Source organism: Heteronotia binoei, chromosome 16 (genome assembly GCF_032191835.1).
Source record: "Heteronotia binoei isolate CCM8104 ecotype False Entrance Well chromosome 16, APGP_CSIRO_Hbin_v1, whole genome shotgun sequence".
Classification (NCBI taxonomy): domain Eukaryota; kingdom Metazoa; phylum Chordata; class Lepidosauria; order Squamata; family Gekkonidae; genus Heteronotia; species Heteronotia binoei.
Window position 1 is genome coordinate 4,286,744 of NC_083238.1, and position 21,565 is coordinate 4,308,308.

Below are 21,565 nucleotides of genomic sequence, written 5' to 3' on the forward strand. Positions count from 1 at the left end.
TTACATGTTAAAAAGTAAATTAGGTGGACAAGAACATCACTATCCAATGCATTTCTCTTGACATATTGAAATAGGGATATTGGCTGTTCATCCCATTACATATACTGAACCCATCTCCCACTAATTTTAATGTATTTTTTCTCCTAATGGCAAACTATATGTACATTACATGTTAAAAAGGTAAATTAGTTGGATGGAAAATCTTCTGAGATATAAATACCTTCCTTTTGACCCAGGCTTAACAGACATTCTCACATTTTGATATATTACTGTTTTATTGCTTTTGCATGCTCATGCTACTCAGATCAAAGGTTTGCTCAATTTGTTAATTTTACTATTCTGTCATAGAAGATTAAATTTGTATCATTTTGCATTCTAAACCACTCCCTACCAGATAATTTTACTATACTGTCATTGGATCTTAAATTTGTACCAGTTTGCATGCTGGGCCATTGACTACCAGCTATGTGTGGCTCTGCTCACTGTACCGGATACCTTGCCTGATGAAGTGTGCTTAGAGAGCACTCGAAAGCTTACATTCAGAATAAAACTAAGTTGGTCTTAAAGGTGCAACTTGACTCCTATTTTGTTTCCTAGGACATGTGTTCAGGATTCCAATCAAAAACTATTAACTTTCATGTCACTTTGGCAATGAGTCTTGCTTCCTTTTTCATCCCAGCTATGATCCCTAATCACCTTACTGGCAGTCACTAGTTTGTGTTTTTGTAAAGAGTTATAGAAATTCTTCCTGTGTAGCAGCTAACTGATGAAGAACACTTTATTATCACCAGTGGGGCAGTTTGCCTCTAGAACTTGCAGATAACTAAATCTGTTTTGCTTCTCTGACTTTAGAATCATTGTGCAGAATAGAAATGATGGCAGCCCATAATATTCTTCCATGTAAGAGAAAAATAGTATTGAGTCATGATTCACCATATTAGGACAGTGTCTAGGGAAGAACAGCGTTCCTAACTTGCAAAGTTACTCATAAGAGGAGTTAAAGGCAGCTATTGTATTCTGTTGAATTCAATGTAACTTAAGTACAACCAATTTCCCCTAGACTGGTGTCTGGAGGGTTTTAAGAGTGCAAATTGTTGCAAGAATCACATTCAGTTTTGTTTTAAATGTTACAAAGTCTTTCAAGAATTGTTAAGCAGTAGCAAAATGCTGATCTGAATGGGAATCTGTAACTTAGGGACATGATGAAGCACTTAGACATCAAGCAAAGAATGGATTTAAAAATTAAGGTAGGTACATGGTTGCTGCTAAAAAATCAATACATTACCATCTGGAGCAGCTTCTAAAAAGATCAGAGTTGTGCCTGCGCTTGCAAAGCATCACTGATTAATTGGCAAATATGTCTGACAAATCAGATTTGGCTGAAATCAAGAAATTGATAAGTTGAAGACAGAAATGCAACAGAAGAACCCACTGTCTTCAAAATAAATAAATGAACAGGAGAAGCAAATTGGAGAATTGTAATGAAATCAGCCCTTCCAAATTATGGACTGTATATTCCACAAGCATTGCCCTCTTCTACTTCTTTATGCTGTTTTAACTTGGTAAAATGCAAAGAGGTTGGAGAAAGCATAAATGACTGTATTGCAATTTTTACATTCAAAACCAAAAAGAATAGAAAGAGAACTACTGTTGCTGCACGAAGACACTGCCCTTTCTATCTGCCTGTCCAGCTTTAGTCTTAGTGGCATGAAAATGCCTGCATGTTTCCCGAAAGAAGATCCTGGGTGGGACTACAGTAATCTAGTAACACACATATACATGCAAAGGTAACTAGGAGAAAGCCCACAGGAAAAATGCCCACACAGAAAAAGCTGACATGGAAAAATATCATTTAAAGCACCATATAAATATCTATAATTGTGCGTAACCATTCACCTCCATTTATGAGAATGAACAGGTATTACCTATATTTTATGTTGTTATTTTAGGATTAAAATATATCATATTCACATGCAACAATCTGCGTTGTGATTTTATCAAGTACAATTAAAAATAATTTTGTAATGTCATTAGTATATTTGATCGCTTCTCGGTCTTTTGGTTAAGATCAAGTGTAGTGCAGTATATTTGATGGACTGCAGAAGGACCTGGCTCGCCACTAGGCCTTGGGTGCCCATGCCTCACCACTACCAGATCCTGCCCCGCCCCATGCACCCTGCCACTGCCTGTGAGGAGGGCAGGCAGAGGAGGACTGGGCGGGCCTGCACAGTGCCCTCTCAGAGGTGCTCCAAGACTGCCTCTGTGCAGGTAGGCCCAGCGGCTTTTGCCTTGAAGGTGAGAGCAGTAGGGGTGGGGTGCATTCTCCTCCGAGCCTGGCTTCCCTTGCAAGGGAAGAGAGCACACACCAACACGCTGTCCTGCTGCTCTCAGCTTCCTGGGCCTACTCCCTTGCACCGGACATGGTTGACACAAACTAACACTGGCTAATGCACAGGCAGGCTACCTAGAGGTGAAAAGGAGGAAATACAAGGCACTACATGACATGGTTGCCACTTCTGTGTAGCAATATGAGCAGGTGGAAGATAAACTTAATTCCTTAAAGAGACTGGCTAATTTGCAATGAATTAGTAGACAAAGAAATGGAGACTATCAATGATGATTTCCTATGACTGCTCATAAGTAGCATTGTACCTTTATATATATCAGGTGTTGGGGCAATCTTATACAGAATGACTATCTCCAACATTCCTTGCTTGTAGTTTTTCAGGGGCATCTGGCTGGACTATCTTGACTAGATAGTCAAGAATTCTTACATTCTTAACTGGCAAAGTCATTGAAGAAATGAAGAACAGAAACAAAACTTTCCATGATGCTTTTCTTTCCAAACAATTTGGGATTCTTTCCAATTTTTCATGACTGCAGGTGTTCAGCACACCTTTCATTTAGACAAGAGTGTAACAGACGGAGGCATTTGTCTTCAGCAATGAATAAAATACCATTGACAACCAGTAATATATCATAAGAGGAAGCTGGAGAGAAGAAGATACTAATGAGATCTCTGAATCCTTCTGGGATCTACTTTACATTCATTCCTTGATTTAATCAAATAAAAACTTTCTGTCCTTTTCCTATTGGATTCTGAAACTCTGCAAATGCAAAGGACTCTTTCCTATATGCCATTACTAAATTGTCTAGTTACTGAGGAATGTACAGTTCAACTCTGCAACTGTTTCTGTTTGTAATCTGAATAGTATGGTCAGATGCGAGTTTATATCCGACATAGCCATGGATGCCTGTCAAATTTAAAGCACCTGTTCAGACAGCAACAGCTGGGAATGGTCTGTGAGTCACTGGCAACCCATCCTGTCCCGATTCAGTTACAGACTTATTTGGCAGCACATAAAGTCCAGTCCTAAGCACTCGATGGCAGGCTGCAAGTTTTAAAATGTTATGGAATATTGGAATATTTGGTTAATGTAGCAGTTTGCTCAGTTACAAAAGGGTGATACTGAGTGCAGTGAGCCCCACGGTGCAGAGTGGTAAGCTGCAGTACTGCAGACTATGCCCTGCTCATGATCTGAGTTTGATCCCGGCAGAAGCTGGGTTCAGGTAGCCAGATCAAGGTTGACTCAGCCTTCCTTTCATTCAAGATCAGTAAAATGAGTACCCAGCTTGCTGGGGGTAGTGTAGATGACTGGGGAAGGCAAAGGCAAACCGCCCCATAAAAGTCTGCCAAGAAAACACTTGTGACGTGATCAATGTTCCCTCTAAGCTGCAGTCTTGTGAGCAAAAATTCTACTTTGTGAGCCACTGGCATTAAAGTTGTGAGCTACTGGCATAAATGAGTGTGCTCTGGGGTCATCCTTCCTGAGCAAAGACAAAAATGTGTGACCTGGAGGCTAAAAATCCGTGAGCTGGCTCACGCTAACTCAGCTTAGAGGGAACCCTGGACGTGACATCACCGCATGGGTCAGCAATGACTTGGTGCTTGAAGAGGGAACTACCTTTACCTTTTACCAAGTGCAGTAAATACATCTCCCAAGAAGTATATAGCAAAAAAGATGAACTTACATTTATTCAGGTAGATCCAATTCACATTCAGGTTGCAGTCAAAAGAAGAGAAAGAAGGCTAATCGAAAGAGAACTTCCCCTATCACAAATGGCCAGCTGGTCCAGCATTATGTGTGGGAGTATGAGGGCACTGTATCTACAGGAGGTACATGCAGAGACATGCGTCTCCCTGGAAGGCCATTTAAGAGAGTGAGAGGACAAAGAGGTGGTAGAAGAGAGGTTAGAGGTCAGCTCCTGGGTTAAGACAAAGAGATGTATCCTATTAGAGGAGCTACGCCTATACACACTTAGATTGATGTAGCAACCCGCAGTATGCTGAATTGAATACTGCAACAAAGGGGCCCAATTCATGTTGATATCGACTCTGCACTTGTGTTTTACCTTACATATATCCTAAAAAACCTCCCTGAACTAAACACATCGCAGATTGTCTTATTGCCAGAAATTACTTTGATGTGCAGTACTATTTCAGTCTGATCTATGTATGTTTACTCAGAAGGAAGCTGGTGTGGTAGTTAGTGTTGGACAAGGAATTCTGGGTTCAAATCACTCGACCATGAAGTTCACCGGGAGACCTTGGGCCTGTTGCTTTCTCTCAGTTTAACTTTACAAAACAGTATTGTGTGTATAAAATAGAGAAGGGCAAGAATTGAGTATTTTTTCCTCAGAGGATATGGGAGTGAAAGATAAAAGCAGCAAGCCAAAATAGATAGCAGGTAAGCCTTACTGGATTTAATGGCACTTTCTTCTGTGTATCTGCAAATGCCTTACATCCATTTTGCAAAAAGAGAAAAAGAAAACCCAAACGTGTGGAGTCTTCCTATCTGTTTTCCTAGCTGATTTATCTTCCACTTTCCACAAACATCTTTGTGAGACCAGAGATTATTTTCCTTTTGAATTTTTTATAGTGAGAAAAAGCCATTCTCGGGTCACTTGGGCAGGATGTTGCCAATGCAGTCGCATCTGTATATGTATGGGGGCAATGAGGGCTTTGCAAGGATTTCCACTGATAGGAGATTCATAGGAGACAGCAAGTGGAGCAAGAACTGATAGTGTGAAATGTCACAGGAACTGAAGCAAAACAGCTGTCTAACAAGGAGAGATCCAGGTGGGTAGCTGTGTTGGTCTGAAGCAGCAGAACAAAGTTCAAGTCTAATGACACATTTTAGTACAAGTGCCACTAGACTCGTTTATCTAACAAAGGCCCTTTCTGCATTCACAACTTACTGCACACAGTGTCTGATCAGTCGAGCCTTTAAACTTGACTTTGGATTTCTGTGTCTGCCATCTGCATCAGTCTTACACCATCTGGTGCATTTATTCTGCAGCTATAATTTAAAAACCTCACTTTTCTAGATCAGGGCGCAATGTCACTTGTGATGTGTGAGGTGGTGGTGTCCATAGGTTTTTTTTAAAAAGAAATTTATGAAATTGTGCTATCACAACTACACAGTAGCATCCAGTAAGTACCTCCCTGTGAGTGGTGGAAGACGGCAGCACAGCCTCCAGGGAGCTGGCTGGTTGGGTTGTGTCAAGATGTTTTTTTAAATTTTTTTTTAGTTCCCTGCATGTTTAAAGGGAAAGTCTGAAGGTATGATTGAACAGCTTCAATTGCCCTTTTTGTTTCTGCATAGAAAATATGGTCATTTAGCTCAAATGGTTAAGTATCCACTCACTCACACCAGGGCTGATGGTCTGAGTTTCGTAGTGGGAAGTTACTTTTTTGGGGAAAAGGCAAAAGGTACTATTGAATAATACTATTGAAGTTACTATTGAATGCTTAGGGCTCCAAGGGAAGGGGAATACCACAGAGGGGTTTTTGCTTAAATTGCTCACTGACTATTTAGTGTCAAATAAATGTATATATATATTTAAAATAACATTTAGAAGAGGGCCAATTAAAGCTGTTCAATAGGGTTTTTTTTTTTGCAAAACAAAGCATTCAAATCCACCACAGGGCTCAGACCAGCAACCCTGGTGTGATGACCACAATGCTTGTCTAACTTAGTTAAATGTCCATTTGTCTATGGACACAGGGTGGTCCAAATGTGATGAATTTATTGGTGGGATGTTATCATTAACCTTTGATCGGGGGGTGGGGGGTGGGGGCGTTACTTATCTGCAAGGTGTGTGTGTGTGTGCTCGACTGGGCAGCCTGGTTCATGCCGCTCAACAGAGCCCTCCCAGCAGCTGATCCCGTGGGGAGAGCCACAGCTGAGCCTGCTGGGATAATTCTCCCCACAGGATCAGCTCCTGCGGGGGTCTGTTGGGCAGTCTAAACCAGGCTGAGCACACACACCTTGCAGTTCAGTAATTTTTTCTCAAAGCTGAATGATAAAATTGTATAGTTAAACTCATTACAATTGTTAAAAACCTAAAACTTTTAAACAGCGCCAATGAACAGGTGGAAGATGGCAAAAATTGCAGAGTGAGTGGAACAGCATCCAAGGGAATCTGTTCTACTTTTGGATTCCCTTTGACTTGGAGGCAAAACAAGTCAGCAGCAAAACCACTTTTGGGAACTGACAGCTAAAAAGGTGAAAAGCAATGCAGAACTAGATAGAAAACCTAATGGACATGCAAGATGGAAGTGGGAGGAAATGCAGAAGGAAATTTAAAACGCAATGGAGATGTGCATAGAAAGTGATGGAAACCACTGCAAGGATCACCAATGAAGAGGAACACATTGGCTGATTACAGACCGGCACTTTGGGTCGACTCAGAGACACCTCTGAAGTCGACCCCAAAACCCCAGCCACATGGCAACATCTGCCGGCCGCCCGTGTCCCGCACTTACCCTGTCCTGAGAGACGCTCCGACTGCTTCAAATAGGAACCACTTAGAAAGTGGTCTCTTTTCGCTGGGGTGGCTCTGAGGTGGCAGGCGGCCGTCTGGAAGCCCGGGGAGCTGCGAGCGGGATGTGTGAGCCTTTCACATGCTTCCCCAGCTGCCCAAGGCCTGCCCCTTCTTCCGGCGCTGTCCAGAAGCACTGGGGCACTCTTCTTTCAGCTGGCTTTTTTTGGGGCAGCTGCAAGTCGCCCCAAAACAGCCATCTGTTATCAGCCATTGTGGCTTAATTTCTGTTGTTTTGCACCTTATTACATGTTGTAGGGAACAAAAGAACATAAGAAGAGCCCTGCTGGATCACAGCAATAGTCCGCCTAGTCCAGCTTCCTGTCCCATGCAGGACTTCAGGCTGAGAAATTTCAGAATCCAAGAACTTGATCTATACTCTGCATGTACTTGTTGAGTCATGCAATTAAATATATATTTTGTTTTAAGAAACATAAAGCTATATCTTTGTTCATTAGCTCATACACCTGAAGGAAGTCTTGTCCTTAATATTCTTTATTGTACAGTGCTTTGTTTTGAATGTACTTTAAAAATAAGATATATTAACATTTCTGCGTTAGTTTTTATTGTTGTGTTTAAGGGACTTAAAATTGAGCAATGAGCTTTCTTAAACTGTTCAGGTCTTTTTCAGGTCTTCTGAGTTAAAGTAATATAGATGGTAACTTAATGCTATAAACACTAGGCAGCTCTTCTTTTAGGCTGCAGCCCTGTTCCTATACCGTTAGACTGCTTAAATTCCTTTAATGGAAGGTGAATTTGAGGATCTTAGCTATCTGCCCAACTGGGATCCCTCTGGGTAATGTAATCTTAGCAAGGCTTCTGTATAAGAAACTGGACATTCCTGCACACTGTTTGATTATGGTGTAGTCTTGCCACTTTGACTACCACTGTTTTCTCTTCACAACTGGGAAGAATGATGTCTATTATAAGTTATATGAGCAGCTGACTGTCAACCATATACTGTATTATGCATCTGTGGTAACTTCTTTTCATACAAGTAGACACTTGTGTGCTTATTTGATTTAAGAAAAGGCTTACAGGGACTAAGGATGCAGAAATGAGGAGAAAGGAAACTACAGCAAAAATACAAGCATAAGGAGCATTCCTCCAACTGGTTTAGAGAGGCCAGGTAATTTGTAGCTCTGAAATCCTTGTCATTAATGTTGGAAAAGAGAATGTCTGGTGTACAAAGAAGAAGAGAAGATGACTCTGAAGGGGGCAGCAACAAGACAATTAGATAGGATAGTGTGGACAGCACCTTTTCTCACCTGTTAAGTGTCACTCTTTGTCTAACTCCAGATAGCTACTCTTAGGGCAATTTCCTCTTTCTTCTCATAAGTTTGATACATCAGTCCTTTCCTCTTTCTCAGTGAGAGGTGTAGTTAAGAACCTATCTCAGTCTCTCCTCTTTCCTATCAAGTATGTTAGTTCCTAGATAAACCTTCATCTACTGTTTAAACAGGCTGCACTATTGCTGTGTTAATTACTCTGCCAACACTTAAGACTTCCACAGCTGAGGAAATGTACCTTGTGGCTGGGACTTGTCCAGTGCATCTTAGTCAGTCCTGCTATTTAGGCCACTTCCACAGCAGTGATTCTCCATGTTGCTTTCCTTTCCATTGGAATTCAGAGGCATTTGTAATGTCAATGGAAAGTCCACAAAGGAGTTTCCCCTGTGTTTGCCTTGCCTCAGTCCCCCTCACAACTACCACTTCCTTCTACCACCAGAAGATTTTTTTCAGAGTTGTTTAAAAACCAGCAGTTACCATATTGCTATAACGTTATAACCTATCTCCTAAGACCTCTGGATGTCCAGCTTTATTTGAAAAAGTATATCTCTAGCCAATTTCATTGTCCAGATATGCCTTTCCCCTTATAGTTCCTCAATGAAAGGGACTAGAAATTTGCTTTAAAAATAGAATCTGGGAGTTAAAAGTACATAGAAGATAGATTGTTATAACATTATAACCCTACAGTGGATGACTAGAGAAAAGTGTCAAGTGAATGCTAAAATACCTTCAAAAGCTTCTGCAGTTTGAACACAAATTTAAAGCAAAACCTTCATGTGGAAGCAGATTTGGAATACATGTGCGAAAAGTCTGTGTCAAAGGAAGGGCACATGCTTGATATGTCAAGATATAAGCAGGTAAAAATACAAACGAATGAATGGTTACCTTTAAAAAACCCACTTTCCTTGGCCTTCTGTATACTGGCAACTTGTCCCATTGGAATTTCATAAAGAAGGCAAAGCAAAATGCCCACAGCTGATAACTGCAGAGTCAACATTAGATATTTTTGCAACCAAGACAAGGTATGAAAATACTACTTATTTCCTATGTCTCCTATGCTGGATTCTGGTGTTCCTAGATGTTATGGAATATTTGATTCTTTTGCAGCTTATTGCCACAATTGTTCCAGTTGCCCATACATTCTCTCTCTTATATAGCTGAAATTAGCTGCAATTCTTGTAGGCTTGTTCACCCCACCAACACCTCACATTAAATCAAAGGTACAGTTCAGACATCACGGGAACCATGGGTTATTTTAATCATGGATCATTTGTGAAACCATTATGCAACTCATAGACTATCACTCAAATCCTGGTATATCTTGAAAAATGCTGATTTCATGGCCTTTTCTCCATATGCTGTGAGGGTATTGCTGGGGAACAAGCTGCAGTCTCTCTCCAAAGAATTGTGATGAATCTCATTAAAAGAAAACAAAAATAAAGATAATTGTTTCACATATAAATCCAATTGAATAAGAAGCAAAGGATACAGAAAATAAGAAATTTTTTATGGTGGAATAATGATGACTTTGGATTAATTGGCTTATTTAATAAGAAATAAATAGCTGTTAAAAAGAAAAGAAAAGCAGCAATTCAAGGTTTACCCAAAGGAGTATTTGAAGAGGATGAGATCGTTCAGGCAGTTTTGTAGAGGAGGAGATGGTGCTTGAAAGAAGTCGTGATGCATGGAAGGGGGCCTGCCTACACTAGCAGGTGGAAATGAGAAACAGAACGGTTATGGGGGAAACTCTTTTAGTAGCATTTGCAAGCCTTCAGGGCAAAAGAGTAGGAGACCTTCATAAGAGATTAAGCACCTTTTCACATGAACAGGAATTTTAAATAATAAGATTTCCTGAGCTGTACTGGAGTTGCAGGGATCCTGTATAAAGATCTTGGCCACCCACCTGGAAGTAACTACTGACCAGATAATCATAACAACATTCAGATCTGTCAAATATGGACAGGAATTAGACAAAAATGTCACAAAGTTTGTTTGTAATGTCACATTACAAACAAAAGGATGGAACACCATGGCTGAATGACCCAATAAAAATAGGTTAGAACACGGGCTGTGGCAAGGGGAGAATTTGTGAGGATTTGTGGGGGGAACCCCATTCCTCCCAGCTGATCTTTCTCTCCCATCTATCTCAATTTCCCCTCCTCCCCCCCCCATCACAGTCCCTACTGCTGTGCAAATTTTCCTGGTTCCTTACCTCCCTATCACCTACCTATCTCATCACATGAGTCTCCCTCCCTCCCTTCCTCCTTCCTTCCTGCACTTTTCTGTTTTTCCCACTTTCTTGACTTCTCTCCTTTCCCATTCCCCCATTGCTCCATTTTTCTTTCATTTCTCCCACCAATTCTCATTTGCTTTCTTTCCTTGTCTTGTCTTGCCTACCTGCTCACACCTGCCCTCCAATTCATCTCCAAGGCTGAAAAAGAAGCTGTCACAGTGCCCATTTTGCATTACCAGATTTGCCTAGGCAATGCAGAATGCATGCTGAAATCTCATAAAGAAATTTAGGGAGAACTTGACGTTTTAAAACTTTACAATTCTCCCTCCTCCACTGTTTTATAATGTAAGATTTTCCTACCAATCTGGAGGTTCCTACAAATTTGTAGAAAAAACTCCCTCTTCTGTGCATAGCCCTAATTTGTTGATTTAGCAATCTGCACCTAGAGTCATATTTGGAATTAGATGTAATGATTGTTAATCTGTTCAGTTGGAAGTAAGCTGCACTGGTGATATTTACTTCCATAGACAGGGGTGTCAAACTATGTATGCTGAGGCAACCATCTTCAGGTTCAATATGTGGTGTCGCAGTCTGTAAAAATATTTAAGCTAAATGGCAAACTAGATGTGACAGAGTCATCATTCACATGTGCACTGTTAAATCATGTGGGGTTTTTAAAATTTATTTATATTATTTTAAAGCTAAAAGGAAAATGTGTGAGAGGGTACTAAACCTTGCCTGCTCCTACATCTTATATATCCCCATAATTAGGCATACCAGATTTTTAAAATTTTTCTGGCTTGGATAGCAGAAGTGAGTCAGGAATGGATAAATGTGCCTATATCATGGTCTGAGAGAAGCTGAGACATGGGAGTGGTCAAGCTTCCATATGTTCCTTTTTTACCATGAACACTTTATATGAGAACAAGGTAGACACATGAAAGGTAGCAAATCTGCCACCTAGGCTGGCCTTAAGGAGTTAAAAATGAATAGGATAGACATTCTTACCAGGCAAAATATAAATTAAAAGATTTGTCAAAGTCTTTGATAATGGTATTGCTTTTCATTACCAGAAATGGCTTTCTTTGTTTTTGCTCCAAGTAACTGCTTCTCTTACCAGACTGTGAAGTACTTTGCTTTTCAGATCAGTACCTACTGATAATGAATGCTACAGAAAATGTTCCCATATCCATAAGAATAAGTTATTCTTTTTAAATTGCCACTCTTGTCCTGAACATTGTCCATGGTAACATCATATCGTGTAGTACTACAGACTATAGATGTTCCTTCTCTCTGAGGCTGTGATCATATTACAGGTTTGGCATGACCTGGCCACACCTCTACACTGTTTTATTTTGTAACTGGAAATTTTGATCAGACATCCCATCCTGAACTGGCCTCACTGCATGCTCACCTCTTGGTCAGTCATTCAGATTGTTGTAGCTTCCTTTTTTTTTTTTGGCCTTTCACTCTTATGCATAAATGTGTATCCAGAGCTCTTAATGGATTACACCAGTGTTAGTGGCACCCCATCAAGAGAGGTTAATCTTGACCGTAATCCCAAAGCCACCTTACCCCCAGCCACAGAACCTCTGTTTTAGCTGGATTCAGTTTCATCCTGCTCTGCTCCACAGCCTCCAAACCCATAGCCAAATTATGTGAGGTGGAGTCCTGGTGCCTACCCAATAACAGATACAGCTGAATGTCATCTGTATGCTGATGACACCCAAGTCTGAAGCTCCACATCAGCCAGCAAGGGGATGCATACAGATGTTAAACAACATCAGGGAGAGGAGTGCCCCCTGAGGCACCCCACATGCCAGGGGGTATCTAGGGGACACACTCTCACCCAGCACCACCCTTTGTACCTGGCCATGAAGAAAGGAAGTAAGCCACTGAAAGTTTAACCCCCAGACTCCTACATCAGCAAGGTGGTGAGTCAAAGATCATAGCTGACCATGTCAAATGTTGCTGTCAGATCTAGCAATAATAACTGTGCTGACCCACCTCAATCCAGCTGTCTGGGGAAATCATCGGTCAAGGCAACCAGCACTATCTCCATTCTGTGGCCAGGGCAGAAGGTAGATTGAAATGGATCTAATGCTCATGTTTCATCCAGAATATCCTGCAACTGTTCAGATACTGCTCTTGCCCACGAATCATAAGTTCAGCACTGGGCTGTAACTGGCAGGATCCGAGGGATTCAAAGATGGTTTCTTCAAGTACAGTATAATCATGGCTTTCTTGAGACCCTCAGGATAAGCCCCTGTTGCCAGAAACAAATTACATACAAGGATGTGGTTCAGGCCCTTTAAGCCCTGTTTTTTATGTTACGGGGGGGGGGGGGGGAGTTGTGCTGATTTAATGGGTTAAATGAAAGAACTAGAAATCCCTTCACTTTTGCAAAATGCAATTTATCTTCAAGACCTTGGTACTTTGATGTTTTTAAACATTTAAATAAAATGTTTCAAAGCTTGTTTCATTTTCTATTTGGACTTTCAAAATATTTGTCTTTAATACTGGTTTATTTAAAAAAAACTTGCTTGCAAAATTTACTTATTTTTGAGAAATGTAGAAGAAAAGGGCAGAACAGATGGACAACAAACTGCCACATTTCCTAAAGCATCTAAATATTAGTGTCCCAGAAGGCAAGGCATACACATCTTTTGTTCCCCGAAGTGGTACACCATCTTGAAAATAACTATAAATAGGTTTCTGATGCCTAGATACACAAAGAGAGGCACTGTTTGCATTCATCTCTTCGGTGAATATGTAAAAATTAATCAGGATGCAATACATTGAGGCTTAGTGCATGATCTAGACTGCTTTCTGCCCCTCCCCACCGCACCCAATTTTTGCATTTGTAACATATTGTTAGGGGGCAGGAAGTTTAGACTCAATCCCAGAATAACAACAACAGACTAACAATGCCAGAATAACAGCATTCACTACAAGATGAACCTTCTGATCAGCTATGTATAGGATGATTCTAACCCTCAAACTTCAGTGAATCTCTGCAACACTGAGACCCTGTACAGTTTTGCCAGCAGGACAAAGTATTGTATTATTGTAAGATCTTTGCTTAATTCAACCTGAATTCAAGTTTTGTCTTATTATTGTTTGGGTTTTTTTTTTACTGTAGTGTTTGACTATGTTGAATAAAAATTAAAATAAGGTATTTTTAAAGAAAGAGAAACTGACTCCCAGTTGATGGGGGATCAGCAAAGAGTTGCCTCTTGAATGCCTGCTGTACCTTGCTTGTCACCGTCTCTCATATGATGAGCGTAGGGTTTTGAACTTAGGCCTAAGCTTTGTTCCCACCCCTTACTATGACTCATTCTCCACTAGAGTTGACTTATTTAAATTATGTCGCCTGTTAAAACTGAAACATATGTTTGGCCAAGTTGAGGGTGACAGTGAACAAAGGACACCTTTTAGACGTAAGTCTGTGTTTATTCTTAATAATGATGACCCACGCATTGTTGTTTTTGAGAGACTGGTGCTTCAGGATTTGGAACAACTGGAGAGTCGACAAAGCCCTTACTTCAACAATTTAAATAAATATGAAAGGGACATTTTATCCCAACTATCTGAGAATCCCAATCTTGTGATTAAATCAACTGATAAAGGAGGTGGGATTGTTATTCAGGATAGGCAGGATTATCTCCTTATGGTAGGAGCATTATTATTGGATGTGGAATATTATACACGTCTAAACACTGATCCCACTGAAAGAATAGCTAAATTGGTGAGGATGGTACTTATAGACGCTAGAGAAATGGGGTATATCTCCAATAAAGAGTTTGAATTCTTGGATAACCCCCCCCCCCTAAAGTACCTATTTTTTATGCCCTCCCTAAGGTACATAAAGAAATCAGACCTCCTCCTGGTCGTCCAATTGTGTCAAGAAATGGTTCTGTACTAGAACCCTTATCTAAATTTGTGGATCATTTTTGAAGCCTTTTGTTTGTAAGATTCCCAGTTTTATTAGAGACACGACAGATTTTGTTTCTAAAATTGAGGATTTTAATATCCCTACAGATGCCTCATTAGTAACATTGGATGTCCAATCATTATACACTAACATCCCCATTGAGGATTTGAGAAATACAGCTCAGTGTTATTTGGATCAGAGAGAGGATTTAGATCCACCTACACCTTTTCTGTTAGAGTTAGTGGACCTGATTATTGAAAATAATTATTTTCGTTCTGACCATGAATTTTTTCTGCAACGTAAGGGGGTTGCGATGGGCAGCGCTTTGGCGCCATCTATTGCCTGTTTATTTATGGCTGTGCTGGAAAGTGATTTTTATTGCAACAGAAATAAGAACCCTTTTTTTTGAAGACATATTGTTTTTTGTTAGGTTTGTAGATGACATCTTTATGGCAATGAAACATGCAGAAAGATTGGAAAATTTAGTGGAATGGATGGATCTTTAATAACGATCCGGATACTATCGTGTTTTTGGACATGGTGGTGTATCGCACTGCTAATAATACTTTAGCTATTAAGAATCATAGAAAGGCGGTGGCTAAGAATGGGTATCTACATTATGCTTCATTCCATCCTTCTTTTTTGCGTAATAATATACCTTATGGGCAATTCTTACGCATGAAACGAAATAGCACCTCAGTTACTGAGTATAGAAAATCTTGTAATCAACTGACAGTGCAATTTAAGGAACGGGGTTATCCAAAAACAGTCATTAAAGGGGCGGAAATTAGGGCTGCAAAACAAGAACATCCCCTTATGTTACAGCATAGGAGTAAATATAACGGAGAGGCTAGGGAAACTCAAAGATTATTTTGTTCACTACAATATACTCCTAAGACATTAGCAATTAAAAATATCATTTTGCGCCATTGGGGTATTGTTTCCAGCATTGCAGGATGTGCCTCTCCACCTATAGTTGGTTTCCGTAGATCTTGGAATTTAAGGGACTATTTGGTGCATACTGATTTGAATACTGCACAAACGTCTTCTCGATTCCACCCTGGTCATTTTCGTTGCAAGGGTTGCAAAGCGTGCAAGTACTCACTACAAACAAAAGAGTATGTGGATCTAGATCCCAAATAACTATTAAATTAACAGGGTTCACTAACTGTGACTCTAAGGGTGTCATTTACGCCCTGGTTTGTGGAGATTGCTCAAAAATGTACATAGGATGTTCCCGCAGGGCGATTAAGACACGTATTTTGGAACATATTTCAAGGGTTCGCCATCAAGTTCCTGATGTTCCTCTCCTTCAACATTTTATTGAGACTGATCATGACTTAGAATCCTTAACATTCTTTGTGATAAAAAAAATTGGTGAAATTGGTGAAAGTAGAGGGGGTGATTTTCAAAGGACTATGTTACAAAAAGAGGCAAGGTGGATACATCGTTTAAACACTATTGAACCCTTTGGTCTTAATCAATACAATGATCTTTCCTGTTATATATAGTGTTTGTTGTTTCTGGGGTATGTCGTTATATTTTGGTTATGTCTCTTTTAAATGGTTGAGTAACAACAGCTGTGACCGTCTTTTTAAAAAAATCCGTGTGCTCAGTTAGATTAAGCCGCCAATTAAGATACTGAAATGGGCGTTTGAGAGAGAACTTGGCTGGAATTTTCAGGTTGTTGTATCAACTGTTTTTGTATGTTTTTGTCAATATTGCTTTTGGTAAGGGCGGTTTTTATTGGTCACATTTGTTGTTTACAGTTGGCTTACGAGGAAGCTGCAGGAGCAGCAGAACGCAATCAAAGCCAGAGTTTGCGTGAAGGCAAGAATTTTTCCTTCAGAAGCCAACAAGCAACGGAGGGACTCCTGTGGAACTTTATTATTGAGTCTTAGTACTCTATTTGGTAAATTAAGAGACTGTGTGGGGTCCTCCCTGAAATACTGTATTTGAGACTCTTGTTTGGCTTTAATTTCTGATTGTATGAATGTATGCCTACTCTTGTAGGCTGTTCATTATATGACACAATACAATTTACATAATTTTGTATAAATTATTCAAGAGTGTGTGTCTTGCACAATATTTTTGATATTTTTGTATTCTATATATTGTGCTGCCATTGTTCTTTTGTCTAATCACAACTGGCAAAGAATACATGAGCTAAACTGGTGGGTGTTTAAGAATTTCCACATAGAACTGGAATATTCAGGTAACATCCAGATTGGATCCCGGTGTGTTTTTCATTTCATTCATTTGTTTAGAATCTGATTCTTCATTGCAGTTGTATCTTAGAACTGGAACTGGGATTCATTCATGTTATATGCGGTAAAAGTGTTCATTTAGGTGGTAAACCTGTATCTGGGCTGTAGCAACTAGTGAACTTAAAAATTCAGAGGTCCAAGAACCCCTGATGCAGATTGAAATTTGGCTAAGGAATTAAATGGAAAATATTTGCCTATAAAAAGAGGCCAATGGGCTGAGAAGATATTGAGGTTAAACAGGCCAAAGTTCAAAACTTTTTTGAGATCTATCTATATGGAAATGTATGGAATTTTGAAGAACTGTCTTGGAGAAAGAGATAAGCAATAGCAGTCAAGCTAGTCAAGGTGTCCTTGAGAGTCTCTCTGTTTACAAATTGTCTATGGAGTGCTCTTTAATTTAAGCAAATGAATTATTAGAACAGAATTGCTAAGAGAAACTACTTGCTTGAAGCAACTTGCAAGATAGAAGTCATTTTAAATTGCTGTATCTAGCTTAAATCTTTGATTCCTCTATTAATGTGCAAAAGATCCTGTCAAGCAGATGTAGCCAGATCATGAAAAGAGATTCTATTTCTAGAACTCTGCATCTCTCATATGGGGATACTTTCCTTTTAATTTGAACAGTTTGGCCCGTAAAAGCTCAGGGCACTCATTGCTGGGATAAACTCAGAAGCCGTAATCACATGAGCAGTTTGATCCAATATCATTGTGGCTTTAAAGAACAGGCGGTGACATCTGCCTCCCACTCCCCAGTCTTTGGCACCCTCTTCTGATCTGCCCTCAAAGTGGCCTTATTAGGCACGGAGGAAATTCTGGTCTTTATGGAAGCCAGCATTTTCACCTCTCATTTCCAGTTTTCTGAACTTCCTTTTTGCAAAGTCAAGCATTTGGGAAGTCTGAACCTTCCCTTCTGTGTCATTTTTTCTCTCTTGGATCAGATAGCAACAGGCCTCAGATTCAGCAGGAGCTCACAGGAGCACAGCTCCTGAACCTTTCTGAGGGTTCCCCCTCTTCCTCCCCACCTACTTTGTCCAATAGCAGGTGTAGCTGCATAACAATCCCTGGATTAGGAGAGTGGGCAGCCAGCCAGACACTAGGGGCTTTGCCACACCTCCAACAGCCCCCATTAACCCCACACTACCTTTTCTCCACTTCTTATGTGATATTGGGCAGCAGGTGGCTTTCTGGCCTTTTGACTGGGGTGGTGGTAGTCCAGGAGAGCTCCAGACAAGTGAGGCCTGCTTGGACTGGCTGGATCTCTCGCCCAGGGCTCTCCTTTCCTGCATTGGGTTGCTTTTGGTGTATGTGTGTGGGGGTGCAGCATATGCTAATGAGTTATGCTAATGAGCTCCACCACCTATTTTTCTACATAATGACCCCTGAGTAGCAATATGTACATAAGCACATAATTGCCCCAGTGTTGTCAATCACAGTGACCAAGTAGTCGTTCTGGATCAGGGCCCCGCCAAGAAAGTTGTTTTTGAGTGACAAATATCTGCCTGCTTTTCTCTCCTTTCGGCATCAGAGTTGCTATTTGAGAGCATCCCATGATTGACACAATGGTAAATGTACTGAAGTCAATTGGATTACTCTCATGTAAATTTGCACTTAAAATCTGCCCCCCACCCCTGTATTCCAAGGAAGAGAGGCAAAGGAAAGGAGGCTGCGTGGGGCTGAAGTACTAGGCAGAGGGATTGTGGAGCTGTCAAAAAGGAACCAGACCTTCAGATGCATGGTTATGTGCATGGGTGAAAGAAAAAAAGGATGCCACAACAATTTGAATGATTGACCATGGGGCAAGTGCACAGTGAAGGTGGTTCAGAGTTGGATATCTGATCAAAACTTCCCATCACAGAAGAAAACATTGTAATTAGAGGTGTGGCCAGATCTCACCAAGCCAGTAGTGTGATCACAACCAGAGAGAGAAGATCAACCACCAAGAAATCAGATGCACAGCAGGACTAATACCAGGCATAATGAAGGGTGCCTCTTTCCTCCTTGCTGTCTTTGAAAACAAAGCTAAGCTCCCTGCCATTGGAAGCTGAACAGCTGGCTCCTTAGGAGACTCGCAGAAGTACCATACTACCCATCATGGGTGAGATTATATAACTTCTGAATGTTCTTTGCATACTGTAATTAAAAAAACGTGTTGGTTAATGAACCAGTTTGATTTATAAATCTTACTTGTGATGTGCATGGTTTGTCTTGATCCCACTGGATTTCTTGGAGAATCTGGTGTGAATTACTTGGAGGAGTGGGACAGAGGCTACATGTTTCAAAAGACCCACATACTGAAATTGGTTTGTGCAAAGCAGGAAGTCTTCATCTGTTAAGGGTTGCTGGCTCCTCATGGGGAAATTCCTGGAAATCTGAGGAAGAGCCTAAGAAGGACAAGGTTTGGGGGAGAAATGGCTTCACAGGTCAACAGTACCTGTGAGAGGCTCAATATTGATCCATGCCATCTTTGCTGGACTATAGGAAACTCCACAACATTTGATGAAACACTGTAATCAAGTCAAACATTTATCTAAGTAGTGTTTTTAAACCTTCATAGGATTTTGACACAAACACTTTCTGCCTTTTCTTTGAAGGAGTGAGAAGACATTTGCACATTTGTCTTGAAAGTTTGATTGACTCAGGAATTGTATGTGGCAGCTTGAGAGATTGTTCTAATCTGATTGACTGTGGACTTTATATATTTCTTGAGAATTTGAATGTTCCAGGAATTGCATCTTGCACTTTAAGAGACTGCCTTATTGTGGATTAGTGTGTATTTAGAATCATTAGAGTGAAATGTATCTCAATGTGGATTATATTTTGTTATGTAACTGTTAGAAAATAAAACCCAAGTGAGTTTCTAAATGTGTTAGTTAATTTATTCATGGTGGTTTGTACCCTAGTTCCATCTGAAGGCTAGCAGACCTATCACCTATAGTCTATACTGGCACATCCCAGACAAAGGCCCACCATCTTAGTGAGATCAAGACCCAAGTGGCGTAGTAACCACAGAGATTCCAATGTATAAGAAACTAAATCATATAGGAAGCAAATTATGTGGAGTGGCTATATATTCAATATCTATATAAAGAATGATTAACACATGGAATTCACTGCTACAGGTGGTAGTGGTGGCTATAAACCTAGACGGCTTCAAGAGGAGATTGGATAAACATATGGAGCAGAGGTCTGTCAGTGGCTATTAGCCACAAGGTATAGATGGAATCCCTCTCATGGATTGCTGCCTTGACGTGGCAAGAGAGCTTGCGCGGTTCAGTGAGGCTGTGGGCTTTGCCATGCAGGGCCACACAAGATGGACAGGCCACAGCTGAGAACCCAGAAAAAATGCGATCCACAGGAGAAGGAAATGGCAACCCACTCCAGTATCCTTGCAAAGAAAACCCAATGGACAGTAACAAAAGGCTGAAAGATATGACACTGGACGATTAACCCCTCAGGTCAGAAGGTGCCCAATATGCTACTGGGGAAGAGTGGAGGGCAAGTCCAAGTAACTACAGAAAGCGTGAAGCAGCTGGGCCAAAGTTGAAAGGATGCTCAGCTGTGGATGTGTCTGATGGTGAAAGAACAGTCTGATGCTGCAAAGAACAATACTGCATTGGAACATGGAATGTAAGATCTATGAATAAAGGTAAGCTGGATGTAGTCAAACAAGAGATGGCAAGACTGAACATCGACATCTTGGGAATCAGCAAACTAAAATGGATGAGAATGGGTGAATTTAACTCAGAGGATCACTACATTTATTATTGTGGCCAAGAGTCCCATAGAAGAAATGGTGTGGCCTTTATAGTTAACAAGAGAATGAGGAAGGCAGTAATGGGATACAATCTCAGAAATTACATAATGATTTCAGTCCGAATCCAAGGCAAACCATTCAATATCACAGAAATCCAAGTCTATGCCCCAACCACTGATGCAGAAGAGGCTGAAGTGGACCAGTTCTATGAAGATCTACAATACCTTCTAGAATTAACACCAAAAAAAGATGTCCTCCTCATCATAGGGGACCGGAATGCCAAAGTGGGAACTCAAAAGGTAACCAGAACAACTGACAAGTTTGGCCTTGGAGAACAAAATGAAGCTGGGCAAAGGCTAATAGAGTTTTGTCAAGAGAACAAACTGATAATAGCCAACACCCTCTTCCAACAACCTAAAAGGTGACTCTACACATGAACATCACTTATGGGCAACACAGAAATCAGATTGATTATATACTCTGCAGTCAAAGATGGAGAAGCTCCTTACAGTCAGCAAAAACAAGACCTGGAGCTGACTGTGGCTCAGATCATGAGCTCCTCATTGCAAAATTCAGGCTTAAACTGAAGAAAACTGGAGAAGCCATTAGGCCATTCAGGTTTGACCTTGATCACATCCCTTATGAATATACAGTGGAGTTGAAGAATAGGTTTAAGGAACTGGAGTTGATAGATAGAGTGCCTGAAGAACTATGGATGGAGGTTTGTGACATTGTACAGAAGGCAGCAATCAGCACCATCCCAAAGAAAAAGAAATGCAGGAAAGCAAAGTGGCTGTCTAATGAGGCTTTACAAATAGCTGAGGAATGAAGGAACGCAAAAGGCAAAGGTGAAAAGGAAAAATTCACCCAACTGAATGCAGATTTCCAGAGAATAGCAAGGAGAGATAAGGAGGCCTTCCTGAAGGAACAATGCAAAGCAATAGAGGAAAATAACAGAGTGGGAAGGACAAGAGATCTCTTCAAGAAAATTGGAGAAATCAAGGGAACGTTTCATGCAAAGATGGCCATGATAAAGGACAAAAAGGGTAGGGACCTAACAGAAGCAGAAGAGATCAGGAAGAGGTGGCAAGAATACACAGAAGAATTATACAAGAAGGATCTCAGTGTCCTTGACAACCATGACAGTGAAATCGCTGACCTTGAGCCAGACATTCTGGAAGTCAAATGAGCCTTAGAAAGCAT

At 40.6% G+C, this 21,565-nt stretch overlaps 1 pseudogene; it reads left to right on the top strand.

Annotated features, from left to right (window-relative positions):
* Positions 1 to 1,357: 1,357 nt before the first annotated feature.
* On the top strand, positions 1,358 to 1,539 carry LOC132585450 (thymosin beta-4-like; annotated as a pseudogene).
* The last annotated feature ends 20,026 nt before the right edge of the window (positions 1,540 to 21,565 follow it).